Source organism: Pelodiscus sinensis, chromosome 1, assembly GCF_052426305.1.
Source record: "Pelodiscus sinensis isolate ZL-2025 chromosome 1, ASM5242630v1, whole genome shotgun sequence".
Classification (NCBI taxonomy): Eukaryota; Metazoa; Chordata; order Testudines; family Trionychidae; genus Pelodiscus; species Pelodiscus sinensis.
The window spans coordinates 70,952,913-70,976,491 of record NC_143052.1 but is presented as its reverse complement, the minus strand read 5'-3'; the positions used below and the strand labels follow the sequence as shown (position 1 = coordinate 70,976,491).

General features: G+C 41.4%; 2 long non-coding RNA genes across 4 annotated transcripts in view; one reads left to right on the top strand and one right to left on the bottom strand.

Moving 5' to 3' along the window:
• LOC149525586 (uncharacterized) overlaps positions 1-23,579 on the bottom strand; it is a 229,487-nt gene that overhangs the window by 99,582 nt on the left and 106,326 nt on the right. The gene's annotated exons all lie outside the window — the stretch shown is intronic.
• The window catches only part of LOC112545045 (uncharacterized), a 57,214-nt gene continuing 45,972 nt past the window's right edge, over positions 12,338-23,579 (top strand). For 2 of the 3 annotated variants that reach the window (XR_012904846.2, XR_012904850.2), the window contains exons 1-3: positions 13,418-13,536; positions 13,643-13,786; positions 15,507-15,791. This is a non-coding gene — a long non-coding RNA (uncharacterized LOC112545045). Of the gene's footprint in view, positions 12,446-13,417; positions 13,537-13,642; positions 13,787-15,506; positions 15,792-23,579 lie in introns of those variants that run through there. The other variant, XR_012904848.2, reaches the window with a different exon arrangement.

Below are 23,579 nucleotides of genomic sequence, written 5' to 3'. Positions count from 1 at the left end.
TATCTCTGCTTACTGATCTCCTCTTGGTCTGTCTTCATGGGTGAATCAACAGAGTGCCTTTTCACACCAATTTGATGCTGGGATATAGTGTTATAGGCTTAAGTTGCTCCTCTCAAGTCCCTAAAGCCTGAACTTTCTGCTACTGGTGCAATATATCTAAAATTCCATTGACTTAAATTTAAAGTTCTATAGGAAATAAAGTTATAGGTGTAGCCAACTAACATACAGTTATCTGGCCCAGTAGCGCTGGATTTGGACTCAAGAGATCAGTATACTATTTCCAGCTCTGACACATTTCTTCTGTGATTTTAGGCAAGTCTCTATTTCCTCATGTCCCACTTTTAAGTCAATGGATAAATTAACTACGGTATGCAATGATTCATTGTATCTGTGAAAAGCTCCAATATTCCAGTAATACAATATCATATAAATAACTGAGATACAGAGAAAGACACCAGAAAAAATAATTACAGATTGTGCCAAAAACGAGTGTGCTTTTCTCTTGGTGCTATCTACATCATCCTGAATAAGCCATGGGAAAGGCCTGCAATACTAAAGTGGAATATCTAAGAAGACTAAAAAAGCGTAAGGACTTGATTTTGTACCCATAATTTCCTACTGTGTATGAACAAAATTGTGAGCGAGAATACACATGGTCACACTAGGCAGGGACAAAGCTTAATGCGTGTATACATGGGAACAATTCTTAATTATTCATTTAAAAACAAAAATCCAAGTATCTGAAGGACAGCCAATCTTGTCCAAAATCTTCTATTTTTACCCTGGGATTTCCTAAGACAGAGACTTTTTTTTTTCTGATTGTGGATAGGAATAGTTACATTGACGAGTGATGGTGTGGCTAAAAATGTCGTGCTTCTCTAGATTTAAATAGTCACTGAGTATTATTCTGATCCCTCTAAGTGCTTTTTATCCTGTGTATAATTTTAAGCTGCTCCCTTCCTGCTACTGTATTTTTAAACTGTGGAATATAGAACTGAATCAAAAGAGAGAGTGAGAAACTGTGAAATCACAGAAATGCCCAGTGCATGCTTTTAGATTGCTCTCTAAGCTTTAATCTCAGTAGCTTCTACATTTAACATTTTTTCCTATTCAACTCCAGAATTATGAATCTTACCACAGACTCTGGCACTGCGTTATCACTGCAGGTTCATTTAAAGTCAGTTTTGCACCTGCTTTCTGATTGCTTGCACCCATTTACAAGTTTAAATCAATGAAACCTATTAGCATGTTCTCTGTGCTGCTCTTCAATTTTTGATAGCAATGCATTATTAATGTAATCATCTCAACAAGCCTTATGCTGCATCAAAAGAAAATTTTGGAAAGGTTCAGGATACAGAAATTTAATAAGCAGAATAGTTATTGCACTGCATAATACTTTAAATCTGCAATGTTAATAAATGGACAAATATTTAATTTATAGTCTATAACTACCAGGATCCAGGAATAGCCTGTAACTAAACCTAATACTGAAAATCCTTTTCCTATAAGACAAAGAAAGCAATGAAAAGGCCATCCCAATGAAGTCTATGTAAATAATTCTAATTATGTTTTATAATATTTCCAGAACAGTCATCTGTTTGCAGTGCTAGAGGGTATTTATTCTAAAACAAAAGCATTCCCACCCATCAAACCATAGAAATACAGTGCATATATTCTACAGTTGGGTTGTCCTTTGTAATGTGTATTTGGTAAAGGATAATTACTTTTCCTGAAGATGATAAGCCAGGGCACTGATGTGATAACCTTAACATGCTTATTACAAAAAGCAAGAGTAGGAAAGCAATTTTTAATTTTAGAAATAAATTCTCCTACCAGATTAAAAAAAATTACTTCAAGTACTGAACTTGTCATTCAAGATGTAATGATGCTATTCCAAAAGCTTGCAATATTTGAAGGTTGGCATTCATTTCTCTTTAAGTTGTCCTATAAAAAATGGCAATAAGAAGTTTTTACTTTATCAGTTTATGCAGAAAATTGTCTGAATGGCCTCCATGTTAAGCATTTGATCCATCCTTCTATGACTTTAGGAATAAACTAATTGCAGTGCTTTATCTATCAGGCTTCAAAGGAATCTACTTGTTGTCTTCCATTTATTAAAAATGGTGCTGCTCAGTCTGAAACTACAGTAATTCCTCATTTAACACGTGCCTGCTTAACATGTTTTCACGATAGCATGATTTTTTTTAAAAGGGAATGGTTTTTGAATTACACAACCGTGCCCAGAATAACACGATTTCCCCAGCCGGCCTGTTGCCAGCAGCTGCATGGGGCTTCCCCCGCCTCCCTGCAAAGCGGCAGAGGGTTCGCCACTCACCATGCCATTCCCCACTGACTCCCCCTCGCCAGACGCCTTGCCCCCTCTTGCAGGCCAGCGGCTGGGTTTCCCCAGCCGGCCCATCACCGGTGGCTACACAGGGCTTCCCCTGCCTCCCTGCAAAGTGGCGGAGGGTTCGCCGCTCACCGAGCCATTCCCCGCTGACTCCCCCTTGCTGGACGCCTTGCCCCCTCTCCTCTGCCCCCGCTTGCAGGCCGGTGGCTGGGTTTCCCCAGCCAGCCCATCATCGGCGGCTGTGCGGGGCTTCTCCCACCTCCCTGCAAAGCGGCGGAGGGTTTGCCGCTCGCTGCGCCGTTCCCCCGTGACTCCCCCTCACCGGACGCAGTGCAGGTCCCGGCAGACCCATCACAGGGGCATACTCCCAACCCAATCCCCCTCCTCTCTCCTCCTCTCCCGTTCCCCAGAGCCAAACACCTCCCCTCCCTGCTGTAACTCAGTCCTCTTTCTCCCCCAGCCTTATGGCCCGGTCCCAACAGACATCACCGCTTGTAACTCAACCCCCCCCTTTTCCATTATTTTCAGTGGGAAAATTGACCCCGCATAACACGTTTTCACTTAACACGATCATTTTCTGAAACATATCTATAGTGTTAACTGAGGAATTACTATAAAAACGTATTATAGTTTTCTCTCAGTGGTTGGGTTATTGATACATGGTGAAATCATAGAATCATAGGGTTGGAAGAGACCTTATGAGGTCATGAATCCAACCCCCTGCTAAAAGCAGGACAATCCCAACTAAATCATCCCAGCCAGGACTTTGTCAAACCAGGACTTAAAAACCTTTAGGGATGTAGATTCCATCACCACCCTAGGTAATCCATTCCAGTGCTTCACCACCCTCCTAGTGAAATAGTATTTTCTAATATCTAACCTACACGTCCCCTACTGCAACTTGAAACCATTGCTCCTTATTCGGTCATCTGTCACTACTGAGAACAACCTCTCTCCATCCTCTTTGGACCGCCCTCCCCCCTTCAGGAAGTTGAAGGCTGCTATCAAACCCCCCTCACTCTTTTCTTCTATAGATTAAATAAACCCAAATCTGTCAGCCTCTCCTTATAAGTCATGTGCTGTAGCCCCCTAATCATTTGTTACCCTTCACTGGACTTTCTCCAATGTGTCCACATCCTTTCTGTAATGGGGGGCCCAGAATTGGATGCAATAGTCCATATGTGACTTCACTAGTGTCTAATAAAAGGGGAATAATCACTTCTCCAGATCTGTTGGCAATGCTCCTACTAATGCACCACAATATGCTCTTAGTCTTCTTGGCTACAAGGGCATACTGTTGACTCATATCCAGCCTCTCCTCCACTGTAATCCCCAGGTCCTTTTCTGTTGAACTGCTGCTTAGCCAGTCTGTGCCCAGCTTGTAACAATGCTTGGGATTCTTCTGTCCCAAGTGAAGGACTTTTGTACTTCTCCTTCTTAAACCACATCAAATTTATTTTGGCTCAATCTTCCAATTTGTCTAGGTCACTCTGAACCCTATATCTATCCTCCAGTGTATACACCTCTCCCCCAGCTTTGTGTCATCCATGAACTTGCTGAGGATGCAATCCATCCCCTCATCCAGGTCATTAATAAAGATGTTGAACAAAATTGGTCCCAGAACCGATCCTTGGGGCATTCTGCTTGATACCAACCACCAACCAGACATTGAATCATTGATCACTACCTGTTGAGCCTGATGATCTAGCAAGCTTTCTATCCACCTTACAGTCTATTTATCCAATCCATACTTCATTCATTTGCTAGCAAGTATACTAAGAGAGTCAAGGTATATCACCTCCTCTGCCTTTCCCATAACATCGTCATAGAAGGCAATCAGGTTAGTGAGGCATGACTTGCCCTTGGTGAATCAATATTGATTATTCCTGATCACCTTCCCCTAGTCCAAGCACTTCAAATCCTCACCTGGACTCCAGTCTTCCCTTCTTACTGGGTAACAGCTTGTTCCTTAGATCCCATCATAGAGCTTATGCTTAGCAACCAAGGATCTGTATAATTCTGTAGTGTAAGGGAGGGAGTTTTACCAGAAGTGGTGTTCAAGTAACATCATGGCTTTTACCAGCCTGGGAAAGATTCGTTAGTCCCAGTTTAAGGCATTTTCAATTCTGAAAACTGTTTCATTAAGGCACACCACATTACACTTAGATTTAGTTACATAGTCATATTGTGATTACCTAAGGTATTCATTATAAATTAATTTGAGGTTGTACACAAAAACAACAATGCAGTGGGCATAATACTGATATATGTAGATAATATGGATTATTGGAATGTCCGTATACATTCTGATTAGGTATTTTCTTCAATAAAGTTATACTCACACATCAGTTTTCAATATTATACGAACACCCAAAACATTTGATTACAGGCAGTCCCCAGGTTACGTACAAGATAGGGACTGTAGGTTTGTTCTTAAGTTGAATCTGTATGTAAGTCAGAACTGGCGTCCAGATTCAGCCGCTGCTGAAACTGATCAGTTTCAACAGCGGCTGAATCTGGACGCCAGTTCTGACTTGCATACAGATTCAACTTAAGAACCCCAGGCATCCCCAAGTCAGCTGCTGCTGAAACTGATCAGCGGCTGATTCCAGGAAGCCCGGGGCAGGGGCTTCCTGTAGTCAGCCACTGGTCAGTTTCAGCAGCGGCTGACTTGGGGACGCCTGGGGCAGAGCAGCTGGGGTGCTGCTGGGTTGGTCCAGTAGCACCACCGCTCCTCGGCGCTACTGGACCAACCCAGCAGCACCCAAGCTGCTCTGCCCCAGGCGTCCTGATTCAGCCGCTGCTGAATCTGACCAGCAGTGGCTGAATCAGGACGCCTGGGGCAGAACAGCTGGGGTGCTGCCCGGTTGGTCCAGTAGCGCCCAGAGCGGCGCTACGGGACCAACTGGCAGCGTCCCAGCTGCTGTACCACAGATGTCTGGAGCAAAGCAACGGAGCACGGGGGCAGCGGGACAGCCCAGACGCGCCATGGCTGTCCCGCTGCCCGCGTGCTCCGCGGCTTTGCTCTGCTTTGCCCCCCCATCCCCCTGGTCTGCAGACCGGGGGGGGGGGGAGCAAAGCAGAGCCAAGCCTCGGAGCGCATGGGCAGCAGACAGCCCTGTCCGCTGCCCACGTGTTCCGCCGCTTTGCTTCCTCTCCCTGGTCTGCTGGAGACCAGGGAGAGGAATGGCCCCGTTCGTAACTGCGGATCCGACATAAGTCGGATCCGCGTACCTCGGGGACTGCCTGTATATGAAATTCACCATAATGCTGAATTGTAGTTTTGAGGCACTAACCTTTCAGAAACACACAGGATTGCAGATTACCAGTCCTGGTCCATTTAGCCATGCAGCATTCTGTGGCAGACGACCAACTTTAATAAAGTAGATAGACTGAGTCCATGCCTCAGTTTTTAATTGCTGTATCCAAAGTTTGAAAAGATTCCTTCTATGCTTGCTAGACATTGAGGGAATCACTTTTCCCAGTTTCCTAGTTTAATCTCCGTTTAAGCAAATATTTACCATCACCTTGCCCTAAATTAGGTTTTCCAGGAAATTGTCAACTCTGCATAGGGTCACATATTTAAATCTTCTATGGAGGAAGAGGGGAATACATAATGAAACTAGAATATATTTCATGTATTACATTACAGTATACTTTATACCTTATGGCTCTAACCTCTAAACTTCTTTTAAATGAACCTTTTATAATTAGGTTTAGAAATATATACATTGTTGCTGGATGATCTTTGTGTTAATTTGCTTCAGTTCAGCAGGCTAGGCAATTTCTGAATGGCAAATTCTGAAATAAAGTTGTTTATTACTGTATTATTGAATGGATGATAAGCAAGGCACACCATATCTGATAGTTGTGGCACAGAAACTGATTGCTATTTCATGCTTCAGGGCGTCAACTCATTGCAGAGATTATAATAGAATTCACCCTGCCTCTCACAACAGCATCATGCTATTTGCTAGGTACATATTGGGAGATGTTCCCTTCCTTTGAAACATTAGGTATTGACAACCAAGGCTTCAGATCAGAAAAAAGAAAAGAAAAACCCCCCCCACATGTAAGCATATGCTTAATTTTAAGAACATACTAAAGATCCACAGATTCAATGGGATTTAGCTTGACAATGCTTTTCTGAATTGGGGCCTACAGCGCCTCCCTCCGCCCCACCCCCTACCCCCCAAATCAGGTACTGCCATATGATCTCTAGCAGTGGTCAATATGGCAAACTCTGTGATTTCTTGGTATTTTTATTGTTGGGCTCATAATTCATTCACCTCCAATGAGACCGAATAACTAGAGTCTTAGCCCTTTGTGTGAGGTTCTGAATTCCTTTTGAACCCAGTGTGAGAGGAGTGTGCTCAGCATATCACAGAATCAGATATATAATGGCCATGAGCAATGTAATGCTTGAGGGATGTGTACCAGTCATTCAATACCATTTGTCACCACTCCTTAGGCAAGACAGAGACAGCCCTGCAGAATTTCTGAGGATGTACAAATTTCACCCTGGGAAAGGACAGTGGCTTTCACAGGAAAAGCAGCCAAATCACAATTTATTGTCAGATGAAACAGAGGTGTGACACTAGCAGCCCTTGCATGGCCTCCAGAACAGTTATCTAATACTTTACAGGAAGCGTCCTGTCCTGTGCCTCTTGGAAACAAGATTAAGAATAAATGGTAAAAAAGCTATGCATGCAGCCAAGATTAATAGAATAGTTTTTTAGACATTTGCATTCAGGATGTGAATGGTTACCCAGTACCAAGGAGCAGCCCCCAGGCCTGCAGCCAGCCATGGGTGGAGGGTTGCTCCATTTCCCCCGAACCACAGTGCAGGGTTACCAGCTCCTCCATGAGGTGGCAGCCCTGCACAGGCTGGGTGCCAGCCTTATGTGGGGCTACTGGCTGAGTCCCCACCCACCTGTTCCAAAGCTGAGGCAGGCCCTGTCTTTGATGGAAGGACAACTGTAGCCCAGCCATTGTGAGGGATGCCGCTCCAGCAAACCTGGGCTGAAGCAGCCTCCCCCCTCCCCCCCACACCTGCCCCTCCTTTAATTGGTTAATCGGTTAAACACTACATTTAGCCATTTAACCAATTAGTGATGTAAAATCCTGTTTAATTTGTGTATGCAAAGCATGCATGTTTGCATGGGCAGCCAGGCTTTTAAATGTCATTTGAAGGGGGTAAACATTATCTATGAGATATATATTTTAGACACAACAACATTCATGCATTTTTATGTGTATTTACAAGTGGAAAATGAAAACCTCGCACCTTGGTAAATTTTGTCTGCAAATAACTGAAAGCTATACTAATCCAATATAACCCAATGGTGTCAAATAAACTCTATTATGTTTTTAATTCTCTAGTTTCCACAACTCTGCCTCATTCATTTTCTTGACATTTTTTCCTTTCATTGTTTTATCCAGATTTTAATGCTTCAGGGTAGTGTTGGTAGCCATGGGGATACAAATTATCTAAAAATAATAGAAAATATTAAAGCTTGCATTGTGAGAACTTGCCTTTCCCTCCAAATATATATGTTTTACTATCTGAGCCAGAATGTGTGCTGGAATATTATTAGCCATGTTTGTTGCTCAATGTAACATTACATGCACACACAGGGCAGCTACCAGATTTAGTGGGTTTTGGAGCCTAAGGGGTCATAATCAGCAAACAGCATAATCAGCATTTTCTTTTCTTTTTTTATGGATGCAAGAGACACTGTATTGGAGATGTATGAGTGGGAGGGAAAGAAGAGGAGAAAGTGCAAAAATAAAAGAGCTAATGAGAAGGTAGCACTGGATTTAAGGGTAGCAGATGTGTGTACTGAGAAGAAGAAAAGAGTGCATGAGAGCATGGAGAGACTGTATATTAAGGGGTATGTCAGGAAAAAGAAAAAATTCAGATCAAGCGAGTGAAAGAGACACTGAAGGGGGGAGAATGATGAAATCATAGGGAAAGGAGAGAACACAGTGTGGGGGAGGAGAGATGGAATGGCAGTAAGAGAGGTGGAAGGAGAGAGAAAGAAATTGAATAGGCAGTGAAATATGGAATAAAAGATGAGCCAAGATAAGCAGATGGAAAAAAATGTGGATTGAAGGGGAAAGGAGTAGAAAAAAAATGCATATAAAATAAATTTTTGCTCAAAGAAACCACTGACTGGCAAGTATTTTAAAATGCAAGAATTGGGAAAGCTACTCCTTAACACCAAAACTGTTTTTCGTTTGGACACTCACCCCTCCACCCTCTGTCAAAGTTCAGTCTCTTCAAAATCATAAGCATCATAACAACAAACAATGGACTGAGAACCAGACTATGAACTTTACTCCCATAATGCTCTATAGGGAAACGAAAGCTCTATGGAATATAAACATTCCCACTCTGTTTTAAAAATTTTAGAGAGGTCATCACAGAAAGCACCTTCACAGCTGCCCATTCCTACTTATCATGAAACAGCACCAGCTCAAGCATCTCTATCAGTGGCAGCTTGACACAAGCAGAGATGTAGTCTCTCATTTCATTAAGTTCAACCCAGTCAGGGCTTTCAAGGTTAAAACAAAACACCACAATAAAAAAGCACAACTAGAATCCTATTCAAAACTCAAAGACGGCCAGTGTAGGTCCCAGAGCACTGGCAGTGTGGGCTGCTAATGTGAAAACTACGGCATAAATTGCAGACACATTCTGTAGCAGCAGCAATTTCCCAGTGGCCTCAAGATGTATCATCATACAGAATTAATTCCATTAGTTCATCTTGAGGTGACACAGGGATAAATAAGAATAGTGAGGTCCAACTACAAAAACAAAACAGTACTGCTCTGTTCCCCAAATGCAGAAATATAAGTGAGCTCCTTGATATAATTGCTACCAGAATACTCAGTTGCAACTTTAGGTTTCAGCAAATCCCTACACAGCAAACATGACAGAAATGGACAGCGCTGTCCCTAATTCCTGGTGCTAAGAGAATAGTTACCAATTTCAGTTTTTCTGGAAGCTTCCCTGGGGACAGGTCTACACAGCAACATTATTTCAAAATAACTAGCATTGTTTCAAATAACTTAGTCTGCATCTACACAGCAGGCAGTTATTTCGAAATAATGTCAAAATACTGTCAAGCTGGAGGACTTATTACTCTGACTCCTGTAACCCTCATTTTATGAGGAGTAAGGGAAGTTGGAGGAAGAGTGCTCTCTTTTGAAATAAGTGCTGTGTCGATGCTCCCAATTTCGAAGTAAGCTATTGACATAGCTCAATTTGCGTAGCTTATTTCAAGTTAAGCCCTGTAGTGTAGATGCACCCAAAGTTACCAGTGTCATCTTCACCTATCTGGATTGGAAAGATTTACCTAGCTAGCTTCCCCTACAGGTTCTGATAATACCACATTACAGCTTTACATTTAAACAGTTTCATCGGTTTTACATCTGTCCTTCACACAGCACATGTGGATTCCTGGTTTGTGGATGTCTCAGGTCTTCCTTGCTTTCATTGGTGTTTAAGATTTTTCACTTGTATTGTATTGCTTTAAACCATCTAAATTCACTCCTTTTTCATCCATGCACATTGGGCATGGGCTGGTCTAGGCTCTCTAGTTTTAAATCTCTTGCATATTCACTAAAATCAGCTTTTGATGTTCAGCCATTTGGTTCTTTGCATGTTTTTACTCATTAACATGGAATTTCAGAATCCCCTGGTGAATAATTAGCTAGGGTAGGATCCTTAACTCTCTCATATACATTTTTAATTTGACATTTAGATGAACATTGCATTATCGTGGCTTCACTCTAAAGAAATGTGAGTTACACAGGAATACAAGCACCGAAAGTCAGGGTTTTTTAGGTATGCTACCCAAAACTGCTAATTTATTTAAGGGAATTAATCCTACTGCACTGCTCAAGAAAAAGCAGATTGAAAACAGGCCCAAAAATAACTCCAAAAGAGGGGAGCTGTCACAAAGAAGCAGTTACTCAAAACAATATTTTCTAAAATGAGCATGCCTTTGTGGAGATTCATTTTGCATGACTGGCTATGTGGTACTTTTATTTCCATCTAACAATACTATCTCAGAGTGATGAACTATCAGATCTTACCTCAAGCCCATGTTTTAACTTTTTTTTTTTTTAATGGGAGGAACACAGGTTTCAGACAAAAGTGTCAGGTACAAAAGGTTGTCCACAATTTTGTATCTCATTTGTGTGGGACACTCAGGGTGTATCTACACTGCAGAATGTTTTCGGAAAAACAGCTGTCTTTCTGAAAAAAACTTTAATTAGGTCCACACTGCAATCACATTCTTTTGAAAGAAAATCAAAAGAACAGAGGGGTTTTTCCTACATTGGTAAACCTCTTTCTACAAGGAAGAACGTCTTTTCCGAAAAAGCTATTTTGGAAAAAGGCATGTGTGGGTGGTAAAGAGGGAGTTCTTTTGCAAGAAGAGGAAAGAGGAAAAAGCACAGGTGCCCTGGTGGCCATTCCGCCCATAGTAATCACAACTTCCATGAGAAATAGTGTCCAGATTGAATGGATGCTCTTTTGAAAAAGCAGAATTTTAGCCTGGAATGCTATTATTTTGTAAAAATAATTTCACTTTGTGTGTAATGTGCAATCCTTTACAGAGTGCCCACTACACTGGATGTTATACTAGACTCATTATGCAAAAGGGTAAATTTAGGCAAAGCAGTTAAATAATTTGCTGGGGAATCACAGTGCTAGTCACAATTAGAACACAGTCCTGTACTCATACCAGCCAACAATATTGCCTCACACATATTAAATGTAGCAAAATACTACAGTGTCTCATATCACAGTTTATCAAGGGGAAGCTCCTGCATTTCATCAAAAGAAGTCGCTTCTACCAGCACAAATATGAAGTTGAGGCTCATGTCCTGCAAAATCTTACCATTTTGCTAAATGATGGCTATGTGATGCAGCCATGTAGTCAGTGCCATCCCCAGGAGGGATTTGCAATACAACAAAACCATATGAGTGTCTACTACTCCTCCTCCCTCCCTACAGCTTCCCTTCTCCACAAGATCCTCCAGCACACCTACTTTACATGATGTCATCTGCGAAAGGCACGGCACAGTAACTGGCAACACCAGCTGCACCCAGTCACATGTCTTCTGCTCTGCCCATTTTGCCTGGTGTTTTCAGAGGTAGCTGCACAGATTTTCCATTATGATTTTTTGGGGGGCGAAGCCCTTGCGAGGCCTTCTAATCCTTGAATCTGGGAAAGGTTATCTGGGAGAGGAGCTGGCATTTCCTGCAGACTGAACCTCTAATCCCCTGCACATAGTTCGGGAAATCCCAGGGGACATTGGCACAAAAGCCTCTCAAGACCCAGATTCAAGTTAGCCAGAGGCTGTACCGTATTCCTTCAGCCAAATACCAGACAAGTTTTTCTAAAAGTAATGGGACAGCCTCCCTTTGAAGGCAGCAGACAAAGGAAGTAACTGTCTAACACTCCATGAAGACCTCAGGAGTGCCAGGTGCACAGAGAAATTTTAATAGAAAAGAATGCTTGCTGTATGAGGAAGCAGGATTTCCTGACTTTTTGGAAAACCCAATTGAAACAACAAGTTCCCAGTAAAACCCAATTCTCTCAATTTTTGATTCCTTTGCAAACAGCTTGTACAATTTGAGCACCATGCTGAACAATATGAGAAGCTTTGAAGCAAGTTTGAATTTCCAAACTCCAGCACACATGCACACTGGTGAGAATAATGTGAGAAAGGCTGTGTGTACTAAGACGCTGGATTTGTGCACCAAACTAGATGTGTAAATTTAACACCATGAATTTACTTTTAGAGATAACAATTACGCATGCTCATAGTGTTTGATAAAACTCATTATTGTGCAAGTGAAAGAGAGGCTGGCTCCCTCCTAATTAAAGTCTTGAGAGAAACATTCCAGTTGCTTGCAGAGAATACATGTTGCCATGGTGATTGGTATAAATCTAGAATGAACTTTCCTTTGGTTGTGGTGGCTGCATCTTTGTGTACATATGCAGTAAATTGCTTCTTTGCATTTCAGTCTCAAACCTGGAATTACCTGACTCAAGCACTCTAGTGACAACTCTAAGGGTATGTCTACATAACAGCATTATTTCAGAATAACTGACGTTATTCCAAAATAACATAGGCCATGTCTACATTACAAGCAGTTATTTCAACATAATGTCGAGCTGGAGGACTTCTTACTCTGACTCCTGTAACCCTCATTTCATAGAAGTAAGAGAAGCTGGAGGAAGAGTTCTCTCTCTCAGACTTCCTGCTGCATAGGCAGCATCAAAAGCCAAAATAAGCTATTTTGACTTAAGCTATGCAATTGACATAGCTCAAATTGCATAGCTTATTTCGGTTTTAGCCCTGCTGTGTAGACGTGCCCAGAAGTGTCAGAAAGCATGGAGCACTACAGAGTGACAGAGATATCTATTCTTCAAATGAAGGATTTTCTTCAGCTGGGAAATAGTCAGAATGAATGTTCCCCAGTTCCCTGATGGAGAAGATATTTGAAATATTAATGAACAGTCTGGGTATTATACAGTCACAATCTAAAGTTGATTCAGACAGGAGAGGAAGCTCTCACTGCAACCACTAAGTAGAAGAGCAGCTACAGGAGCAAACCAGGGAATGGAGGCAGAGTTATCTTCCTCCAGCTCTCCCTCTGTTATAAAGCAAGGACTTAGGCAGTCATGCCTAGTGGTCACAACAGGAGTCAGGCACCAGAGGTTAGCGATGGAAACAGAGTCAGGAGTAAAGCAAAGGGTCAGAACCACATGTCAGGAGTCAAGCCAAGGGTCAGAGCTGACAGAAGAAGTCAGGGATCTGAAACAAGGCCAAGGGCAGGAATCAGGAGCAAGACAGGGTTCAGGAGAAGGCCAGGGTCCAATGCAGCAGCCACCTAGGGATTTACCTAATTGCTCAGACAACTTCCTGTTACTCCCCCTGGGTTAAACATTGAGTCTGAGTCAGATGTTTTATCCAATTGGCTGCTTTGTGATGTCACCTACGTTAAACAAGGGTCTACCAGCCCCCCTCCCTGCTAGTCTTGGCAACCTACTGTGTGGGGGCTGTAGTCTGAGGATTGCCTGGGGACCTGCAAGGGAGGTGGGGGAACTGAGACCCCATGATCCCTCACACTCTTATCTTAACCCTTATATGCAGGTTTTTAAGTGAGCATGAGGGTGGGGGTGGTGTTATCCCATCAGTTGAACTCCCAATGCCAAAACTCACAGCATTCCTGTTGGTGTAGCCATGCTTTTTCTTTTTTTCTCCCAGCCTTCTACCTCCTTCTTGTCTCTCAGAGAGAAAAAGAGAGAGAAACCACGTGCAAGAGCAAGGAACTGCAAATTCTGCTAGATAAAAGATTTCCCGCTGTTCCTCTCCCCCCTCCCACCACCATCTTTTTTCTGCTAGAATGAGGTAAGAAGAGCTTTCCACTCTCTCTTCTGTGTACAGGGATATAAGAGACCTCTGTATTTTGTGTCTCCTCCCAAGAGTGTCTCTTCTCTGACTCCTGATTTACTCATTTTTAATTCCTTGAATTTTCTCTTTATTTATTTTTTTTTTGAGAGAAGGAAATTCAATGCAAAACCTCCGCATCCTTCCTTACCTTTATAGCTGAACATTTAAATGCCAGATAGAACATTCAACACTACAGTTTCCATAGTAAATCAGCCATACATAAAATAAGGTATTAAAACTTAATGGCACATATTGGTATGCAAAACAAAGTGAGAGACTCATGGTTACTATTGAATCATTAGTTTGAATGTCCTGACCTTTTTTTTTTTTTTGGTATTTAAATTTTCTGCCATAGCTTTACATTGACTCAGCTTTCTTCATTGAGCTTTATAATATTTAAATAAAATATCATTTCCAAACTGCTATGGTCTAACATTTGAAATGTTCTCATTTTAAGCATATGTACCCACGCATGAAAATTCAAGCATTTCTCTTACTGAACTAGTTGCAAGCTGAGGCAGAACTGAATGCAAAGACAGATGCTAAGCCGGTGGGCTGACTAATCAGGTGCGACCATAAATATAGAACAGCTATAATTTCAGAACTGCTGTAACACCATCTCGCTATGCACTTCAAAGATCAAATATAAACAATATGCACTGGCAGCATTCAGAGTGTTGGATTCTAATAACCCTTAATGTCAATCTGAATGCCAATGTTTATCGCAAGCATAACCAGCTTTACTCCTGGCCTTACAAATCACGATTAGTGGATCTGTCAAAAATGCATGCATTGTTAACAAAAGCCATATCTACCACCCATAAAAGGACTGCAGGCGTGTTTTTGCTTCATATGTAATTCATACATTCAATATTAATTGTACAATACTGCCAGAATATGAATGCAATCAACTGGCTTTTGAAAAAATCCCCATGTAATTTGAAAGTGAATGATAGGAAGGTTTTATCCAATATTTCCTTAATTTGTGAAACCTTGGTGTTCTGCTGCTGAAGAAATTAAATAACTGTTCTGAAAGCAATAAAGGAATCTACAATAAAGAATTGAGATAACAAATCCAGGGCAAAGGTTTTCACAAAAAAATTGCCTGGAAAATGCTCTTTGTAAGAGATCTTGACTCAGTATAATACTGGCAAATTAGCAGTATATAGCAATTCAGGCTCCATTATCCAGGTCTACTTCATAGGAAGGAGTACAAAAACTGACAGTGAATTCTACAATATGCTATCGTGCTGGAGACATGATCTTTTCTAAAAACAAACCAAAGCTGAATAGCCGAGAATTAACCTTGCCAGGGAAAAAAAAGTAGTGCAAACTGCACCATTTTCTGAGACACTGAGGCTCTTCTTCACAGAAGTGTGCTCTTAGAACCCCTCACTGCCCACTGGGAAAGGGCTCACTGTCATGTAACAGCAACTGCATAAATCCTGACCAACTCGCTAACATTACTTTCAGGGTATTTATATATAAAGAATTCTGTGGAAGGCTTCAAATGAAAACATATGCCATAGCAGTCATCCTGGCCATTGCATGTTATGTGCCCATGTGTTATCTGAAAAGTTGTCCGTGGCTACTAAAATATGTTAAAAAAATGTAACAAAGCAGCATGGATTATGAGCCTTCCCCTGGCAAAGGAATGTTGAATTATCTGTCTTCCTAGATTCCTTGTTGAGAATCAAATATTGTGAAACCAAACACAAAGGATTCTGCATTTGCATTTTTATGCAACCGAAAAAGCAAGTTATCAAGAGGATTATAAAAGCAGCATGGTGTCAGCTTCCTAGAGCACAAACAGCAGGGGAGAAGAACTTTGTTTGGGGCCAGAAGAATGCATTTCAACAATTTACTGGACTATCAGAAGAAGAGAATACGCCTTTGTTATTGATCAAGAGACAAAAAGAGGACAGCACTGTTTGTATCTTTGAGTGGTGAAAGGTTTCTTTAGGTAAGAAATTTATCATAATGCAATATTGTAGCCTGTTAAGTTTTAGTCACTGGGAAACAATTATGGTTTTGCTTTATTTGTAACCATTTGCATATCTCTACTTTGTATCACTTTCTCTTCTGTGTTGATAAATGTATCCTTGTGTTAAATCTCAGTGCTGTTGGAGTGAAGTGAGTGTGCATCCTCTGCTGAACCAACAGGCATGTGCGCACGCTGTTTCTTTAGAGACAGAAGATTTGGTAATGTCTGTGAGAGCTATGACAAGAGCTGGACATTACAGGGAGACACTTTGGGAGAGGCTAGGAATAGAAGTTTAATGAGCACTACCCTGCACGGCAAAGATAAGACTGGTAGAATCCTGAGGCATCTGTGGGGCTGCCTAATGACTGGGGTGGCAAGGAGTTGTCACTCAAGGGTTGTCTCAAAGCCCAGGCTGCAGGTCCAAAAATAACAGTGTAGACATTTGGGCTCAGGCTAGAGCCTAAACTCTGTGCTTCAGGCTACCTCATGAGGTCTCCGAGCCCAGGCTCCAACCTGAGCCCAAATGTCTACACTGCAATTTTTTAGCCCCACAAACTGTTGTCCAGAGAACTTGCATTAAGCCTAATCACCACCACAAACTCTATATGGGACTGCAGTGATGCAAAACCCTTGGGATGGGGAGCAGAAAGAAAGGAGTGTACTATAACTAGAGAGTGCAAAGACTGGTTCCTGCTTCAGTGCTCTTGTCATTCCAGAAGGAGCAAGAGGCAGAGGCCAAGCTGGAGTGGGCTGGCTGCAAAGTGGACTGCCCACTGCGCCCTATTAAACTGTGCAGCTATGAGTTCAGAGAAAGTGTCTCTCGGAGCTCCCTGCTGAGCCAATGCCTAATAAGCACCAAAGAGCCTTAAGTGAAATAAGCTTCATTTCTCCCTCCACTCATTCTAAAAGGTTACACTAACCTTTAGAAACTAGGTAGAGCGATTTTGGTTGTGCAAAAGATTAATTTATGTAAGGGTGGGGGAGGGGAAATCAAGAAAAATGTATATTGTGATCTTTATGAAGTGTAAAGATTAATGAAGTTATTCTTAGAATAGCTGTTGTTCCATGTGTGCTAAATGTCATTTAAAGTTCAATTCTATGGAATATAGAGCATTTCACTTCTAGGTTCAAATCTACCACATGTTGGTAGTGATCAAAATGCATTACCCTCTGCAATACCTTTGAGGGACTGTTATTAGCCTCTATCCAATTCCCACTAGGAAAACAGTCCATATCACATAGAACTTCCACCACAGCTAGCATTAATTTTCATCCTTTGCAAAAGGACTGAATGGAAATTATATTACCCTGTCTTTCCTGTGGATGTCCCCTTCCAGCCTGCCTAGTCAGAACTGAGGGCAGAATGCAAAGGGGAAGCTTGAACAGTCACTATTCACATAATCCTAATTCTTCCCCCACCTCCATCTGAAATCGGGGAAAGGTTGAACTGCTCTAGAGCAGCACCCTCAGAACCTGATTGGTGCCAAATAGAGAATTTGCTGGACCATGAGAGATCAATATTGTCTAGTGGCATTACGATCACTTCCACTGCTAACTGGGCTCATGGGACATTTAGGAGTAAATTAAAGCTAAATCACAGCACAGAACACAGAGCCAGGACTGGTGGCTGTAAACAAACTTTATGGGATGACAGGAAACTTGGCCACACCCATGATAAGTGGACATCTGGCTGACTAACATCAGTTAGGAAGATCTCTTGTGAAATCTCTGATTTATCCATTCCAATAAGCTTCTTTAGTGCACAAAGGAACATAGTCTCTTGAAGCGTGTTATTAGCTACTGAGTTCTTATTAGCACACTGAGTTATGCTCATCTGCGGAAAACAGAATCTAAAGCTAAGATGTGCAACAAACTTCTTAGCAAACCGACAGGTTCACCACAGGGTGCTCACACCCAACCCTGTGAGCATCAGCTCTTCCCAGCTCTTATGCGGCGGTGGAGGACTGTGTACCAATATAGAGTCAATTGTCACCCACCAAACTGGATGCATAGCTACATGCCACCACGTGGATACATAGCTACATGCCACCACGTGCATCTTCTCCAGCACTCTGCATCCAACTCCACTCCTATGGCTACAAGTTCTGAACTACATTGATCCTCTTTCTATCAGACAACTGGTTGCTACTGACAAATTACTTTTTTCCAGTATGTGCCAACCCAAATCTGTTGCTGCCCAGCTACATGTTGTCTTCATGCCACCCATAATGGACTCATCTGCTATGCCAGGATGTTAGGGCAGAAACACCCAGGCAACAGCAATGAATATCGGTTACAATTCCTTGTCACTGATTCCACAATCTGTTTATGACCAGTCGCATCATCAGTGGCCCTTGTAGAACATATTCCAGACTGGGCAAGGTTTCTGAGCAGCCAACCAATACCACTGGGGCCTTTGTGACAGTCTTGTGTAGCTGTGGCATAACACAGAAGCATTCTGTCAATGAATGCCCACTTTCAGCGGTGGTGTGGAAAAACTGCATCACGCTATTGAAGATTCCATTGCTTGGCTCGATGGCTAGGCACATGCTAAATAAACAAACAAACAACAGCTACTAAATTATATTAGTGATTTGGACCAACTTAAAAGCACCTGACTGGAATTATTTGAAGAGAATCACACTTGGAAGCATCTAAGGTATTTCTGACATTTTTCTTTTTAACATGCTTGTACAGACACATGCAATATCCTAATGTTTAGAAACTCCAAAATCCTTTACATAGCAGAAATGAGTGGGAAATATTTTCTTTTTTCACCTTAAAGCCCTCAACTTACAGTAGATTAAGGAACAAATCAGAAGACCAGTCAAAGGCAGGTACAAATAGACAAAACAAGAGGGCAGCATTATCACCACTCCCTTTGGAGATTGCTAAGTGAGGGGACCAGTTTTAATCTCCACACTAGCTTTATGAGAGTGTCCACTGAGGGAAGCACAGAATCAACACACTTGCTAGTCACACTGGCTACATCCCACTCCTGAGCCAGCTACTTCCTGATTTTTTATCATTGCTGTCCTTTTAGCCCTCTCTATCCCAGCAAAACTGCAGTCACTTTTTAGTGCCATTATTTGTTGCAGAAGACCTCTACAGGCAGTCCCCGGGTTACGTACAAGATAGGGACTGTAGGTTTGTTCTTAAGTTGATTTTGTATGTAAGTCGGAACTGGTACATATTGTAGGGGAAACTCTAGCCAAACATTTCTCCAGAGCTCAGTTTTATTCTCCCACACCTCACTTCCCTCAGTCCTTTATTCTCAAGCTGAGGTGTCTGCTGAGAAAAGCCGCTCCGCGTCTCCCTAGTCTGCTGGGGGGGGGGGGGGGGCGCTAGCTTCGCGTCTCCCTGGTCTGCTGGGGGGAAGCAGCTAGTGCGGGGTTGCCTCACCCCATTTGTAAGTAGGGATCCGATGTAAGTCGGATCCATGTAACCCGGGGACTGCCTGTACTGGGGTTTAAACTGGAACAAACCTGGAGTGAATCTGGATTGCATTTGATTTGTATTAAATGTTGCATCCAGATGCATTTTGGAGTGAATGAGGAAACATGTTGAATTCTGTATCTAAGGTGTCCGAGTTACTTTCTCGGATGTTTTCCTTTCAGTTGTAATTGCTTCCTTGACAAAAAATAATACCTCTAAATTCTTATGCATGCTTATGAGAAATTAAGAAACATAGGCTAGGAGTAGGTCAAATTCAGCTATACCAGAAGGGGAGCAACTCCTATTGAACTGACTGGAAGTTGCACTTAACTATAGCAGGGAAGAAACTGGCTGACTGTTTTCCTTATATTACACAAACATGGCCCAAATGTATCAATGAGTAATTCTTCTGATGTGCTATTTAGAATTGAAGATGCTGCTTAAATGACTAAAATCAAACCAGATAATTAAGGCAAACCTGATTACTTTAGTCCAAGTTCCATTGTGGAAATAAATAGGTGCCAGAAAGGTGGTTTAGCAAGCTTTCTCTTATTTCTCTCTTTAGAACACCATTTAAATGTTCAATTGTTTTCTAAGCTAACTATTTGTATACCTAATATCTTTATCTGACTCAACTTTCCTAGTAATGAGAATTGTTTTGGATCAAATCTATTATCCTTTCATGAAAGTTTGTGTGCTGTTATCTCTTAATTCCAGATGAAAATAAGTCCTCTGCCTGCAGCCAATTACAATGCAGAGTTACTGTACCAAGTTATCAATTAACTGTCAGTTTATGGCAGCTTCCCAAAACAACCTCTAAATCTCCAGAGATTTCTTCCCAACCACATCCTAATCTTTGCTCATCGTTGCATAGTCCAACAATGCAAAATCAACCCATTACTACTTCTGGCTCCCACTCCTTCACTCAAAGATGTGCACCTGCCAGCAATCGATGAGAGGACATATTGATTTTAAGGTTCTTACTACAGACACAAAACACAGGAGACTCTTATGTGCTGATTTATCTATGTCACCTGGGTCATGGAATGTCAGTATCTATTACTTGTCATGGGTGGAGATGTAGCAGCAAAAATATTGGTATAACTTCGAGAATCTCCACGACTGATAGCTATTACTAATAAGAGGCACCAAACACACATCATAAGCCCAGCTCACAGCTAATTACAGAGAGGAAACTAGGAGGCATCTTTGCTGAAATTAATGTCCATGCAATAGCATAAAAGCTATCCTAGTTACTTTACAGTTTCTGGGGGTTTGTGGGTGAAAGCAGAGTTTGGCCCTAATTTCCAAAATCTTTCCAAAAGGCTACTGTGTATGTTTACACACACAAACTTTATTCTATAAGAACGTAACAAGCATACTGGGTCAGAAAGGCCCATGTAGCCCAGTATCCTGTGTTCTGAGAGTGGCCAGGTGCCCCAAAGGGAATGAACAGAACAGGCAATCAAAAATGATCCCTCTCCTGTCACCCATTCCCAATCTCTGATAAACAGAGTCTAGGGACACCATCCCTACCCATTTTGGCTAATAGCCCTTGATGGATCGATCCTCCATGAACTCATCCTTTTTAGAACTATATTATAGTCTGGGCCTTCTCAACATCCTCTGGCAAGGAGTTCCACAGGTTGACTATATGCATTGTGTGAAAAAATGCTTTTAAAAACTTACTGCCTATTAATAATCCTTTCATACACATAGCTAACGTCTCAATGTCTTAATGATTGATTAATTATTTTCACAGCACAACATTTAAGCTGAGGCATTTTTTGTATACAATTGTATGCATAGCCTTTATATTTGCATAACATTTAATATTGGAGGATGTCTCTATCCATTGGTTAATGATTGCTGTCATCACTGCTACTGAGCTAACATTCTTGCTTCAATTTGTTGCTAAACCTCATTCAATAGAACTAGTCACCTTTACCCTCATTTCTCCAAATTGGAGGTCTCATACCCAACATGAAGACGTTACAGTAGAAAACAATGTATGTTTCATAAATTGTAAGACAGATGACCTTTAGGTGACCTATAACAGAAATATCAAATTTCAGTTTTGCACTTTTCCTGCAATCACAAGGCCCACAAGGAATGAAACAATTTCCCAGATTCTAGTTCATAAAAGTAAACAAATTTCCTGCTCTTTCTGGCCTACTGAAATCAGATATGAAAGAGCAGGGTTTTTTATTACCTCCTATGGGGGGGTTCAAAGGTAAAACTTGGGATTTCTCTCCTTTCAGTACCTCATAATGAATGTGAACCCGATTTCTATACTGTAGTATGATGCGGAAAATAATGTTAATTGTATTTGTTACTCCAGCCTGGGTCATTCCCTGCAACCCCCAAACCAGGAAGATTCCCTTGAACAATTAGAACTCTTTGAAAGACTCAAATCATCCACATGTAACCCTATATCCTGCCCTCCCCTCCACAGATTCTCTCTGTTCCTTGGCAATGTTGCTCCAACAGACCTGTGCTTCTGGTGACTCTGAGACCTTCGGGTTGGACCGAACTTAGTATTATCTTCTTTGGCATGTCATGACTCAGGTGTACTGTCTTTTCTTGGGAGTTTCCATGCAGCCCACTGGAGGAGCATATGTCCCTCCAACCTCATGATTCCTCCCCTCAGCCTTGACTCCCTCTCCTTACCCTTCTTCAACTCCAGACCCATAATATCTTCCTCAGGATCTTGAGGAAGGCTTGTAAGGTGCCACAGAGTGAGCAGAGGAACACTTCCTTTAGAAGGAGGGCTGCATACTCAGAATTCATCCATGGATGTATCTAGGAAGAGCAACCTGTACCCTTATACATGCATCATTAGTATATTAAGAAGTCATATTTATAAATGCTATACCAGAGGCAAGAAAGGCACCAACAGGAATCTTGCCTTGCATTCACATATGAAAATATAATTTGGCTCCAAATATGGCTCTATTCACACTCACCAACAGTGTCAGAAGATGGCCAATGCTCTATATCAATTAACTCATTTGGCTTAACTCTAAAGGGATTTTACTGTTACCAAGTAATGGAATTTAGGTGTATAAGATATTGCACCATGTTGATCATATATTCACTCTTGTTGCCTGTGTTTTTTAAATTTCCCCATAATGAACCTAACTAACAAAATCTTAACAAGACCTCTGAATATCTTGTGTAGGGCACAAGATAGCAAGGAAAATGAATTACTTCTTTCCTCGGGTTGAATAAAACAGTTCAATTTAACTCAGCCTTTATTTTAATGAACAAACGGGATAAGATGCATATTAGCATACAAGCAGGAAATTTTAAAATAAGTTGGAAACTTTACATTAATACATTTGAAAAAAGTAGACATTTTAATTCATATTTTCTCACTTGTAGAGAAAGTATCAACTTACATTAGCAACTATATTGTTCCTTTTAACATTATCATGCCCATTCCTCTGTGGCTTTGTTGACAGCAAGGATGTGTTTAAGAACATTGTCCAAAACCCACTGAAGCTCAAGTGCACTTCTTCCTCAAAAAAAGTATCTTTTGGGGGATTCCACACTTTTTCTTTTGGTGTATCTCAATGATTTCCAGGTCAAATTTAAATAGTTCCACATGTAAAAAGATTTTTTTTTCTTAACTGTTGCTCTGAGTTCTGACTGTCAAGTTAGGTTCTTTTTTGCTCACATAAGAACATCCGTAAAAAGTGTTTCAATCCACCAAATTCTATGCTGTTATACCTGTTTCAACAGCCTTTGAATTCCACATTCAAATACACATGTGCAACTACACTGTCTGAATTTGGCCCTGCAACTGGAACTTAATTTTATTAATAATGTCTAAGACCAAACAGGGCCCAATTCACTCCTCCATTGCTGTGTTGTGCCTACGAACAGGTGTAAAATTCAGTAAACACTTATTTTATTATTGAAATAAACAGATGCAACTTAGAACAAAAATGCAGAGAGCAGAACTTGTGGCTAAGAAGGTCAACTTTTTATATCGTCACATTTCAGTTCATAACTATGCTTTATAAGACAATAAAATTCCTTAAAGCAAAAGCTTTCATCTATCTCCCCCAGCTAAATGTAACTTACTGATTTGCTCTTAGAACAACGTTTCCTCAGATCTGGTCCCCTTTTATCCCTCCTCTACTTACACTACATCGATGACATCTTTATGATCTGGACCCATGGCCAAGAAACACTGGATGCATTCCACAGAGACTTTAACAACCTACACCCCACCATCAATCTCAGCCTGGACCATTCTACATGAGAGATCCATTTCCTGGACACCACAATACAAAGCACCAATGGTAAATTAGATACCACTCTACA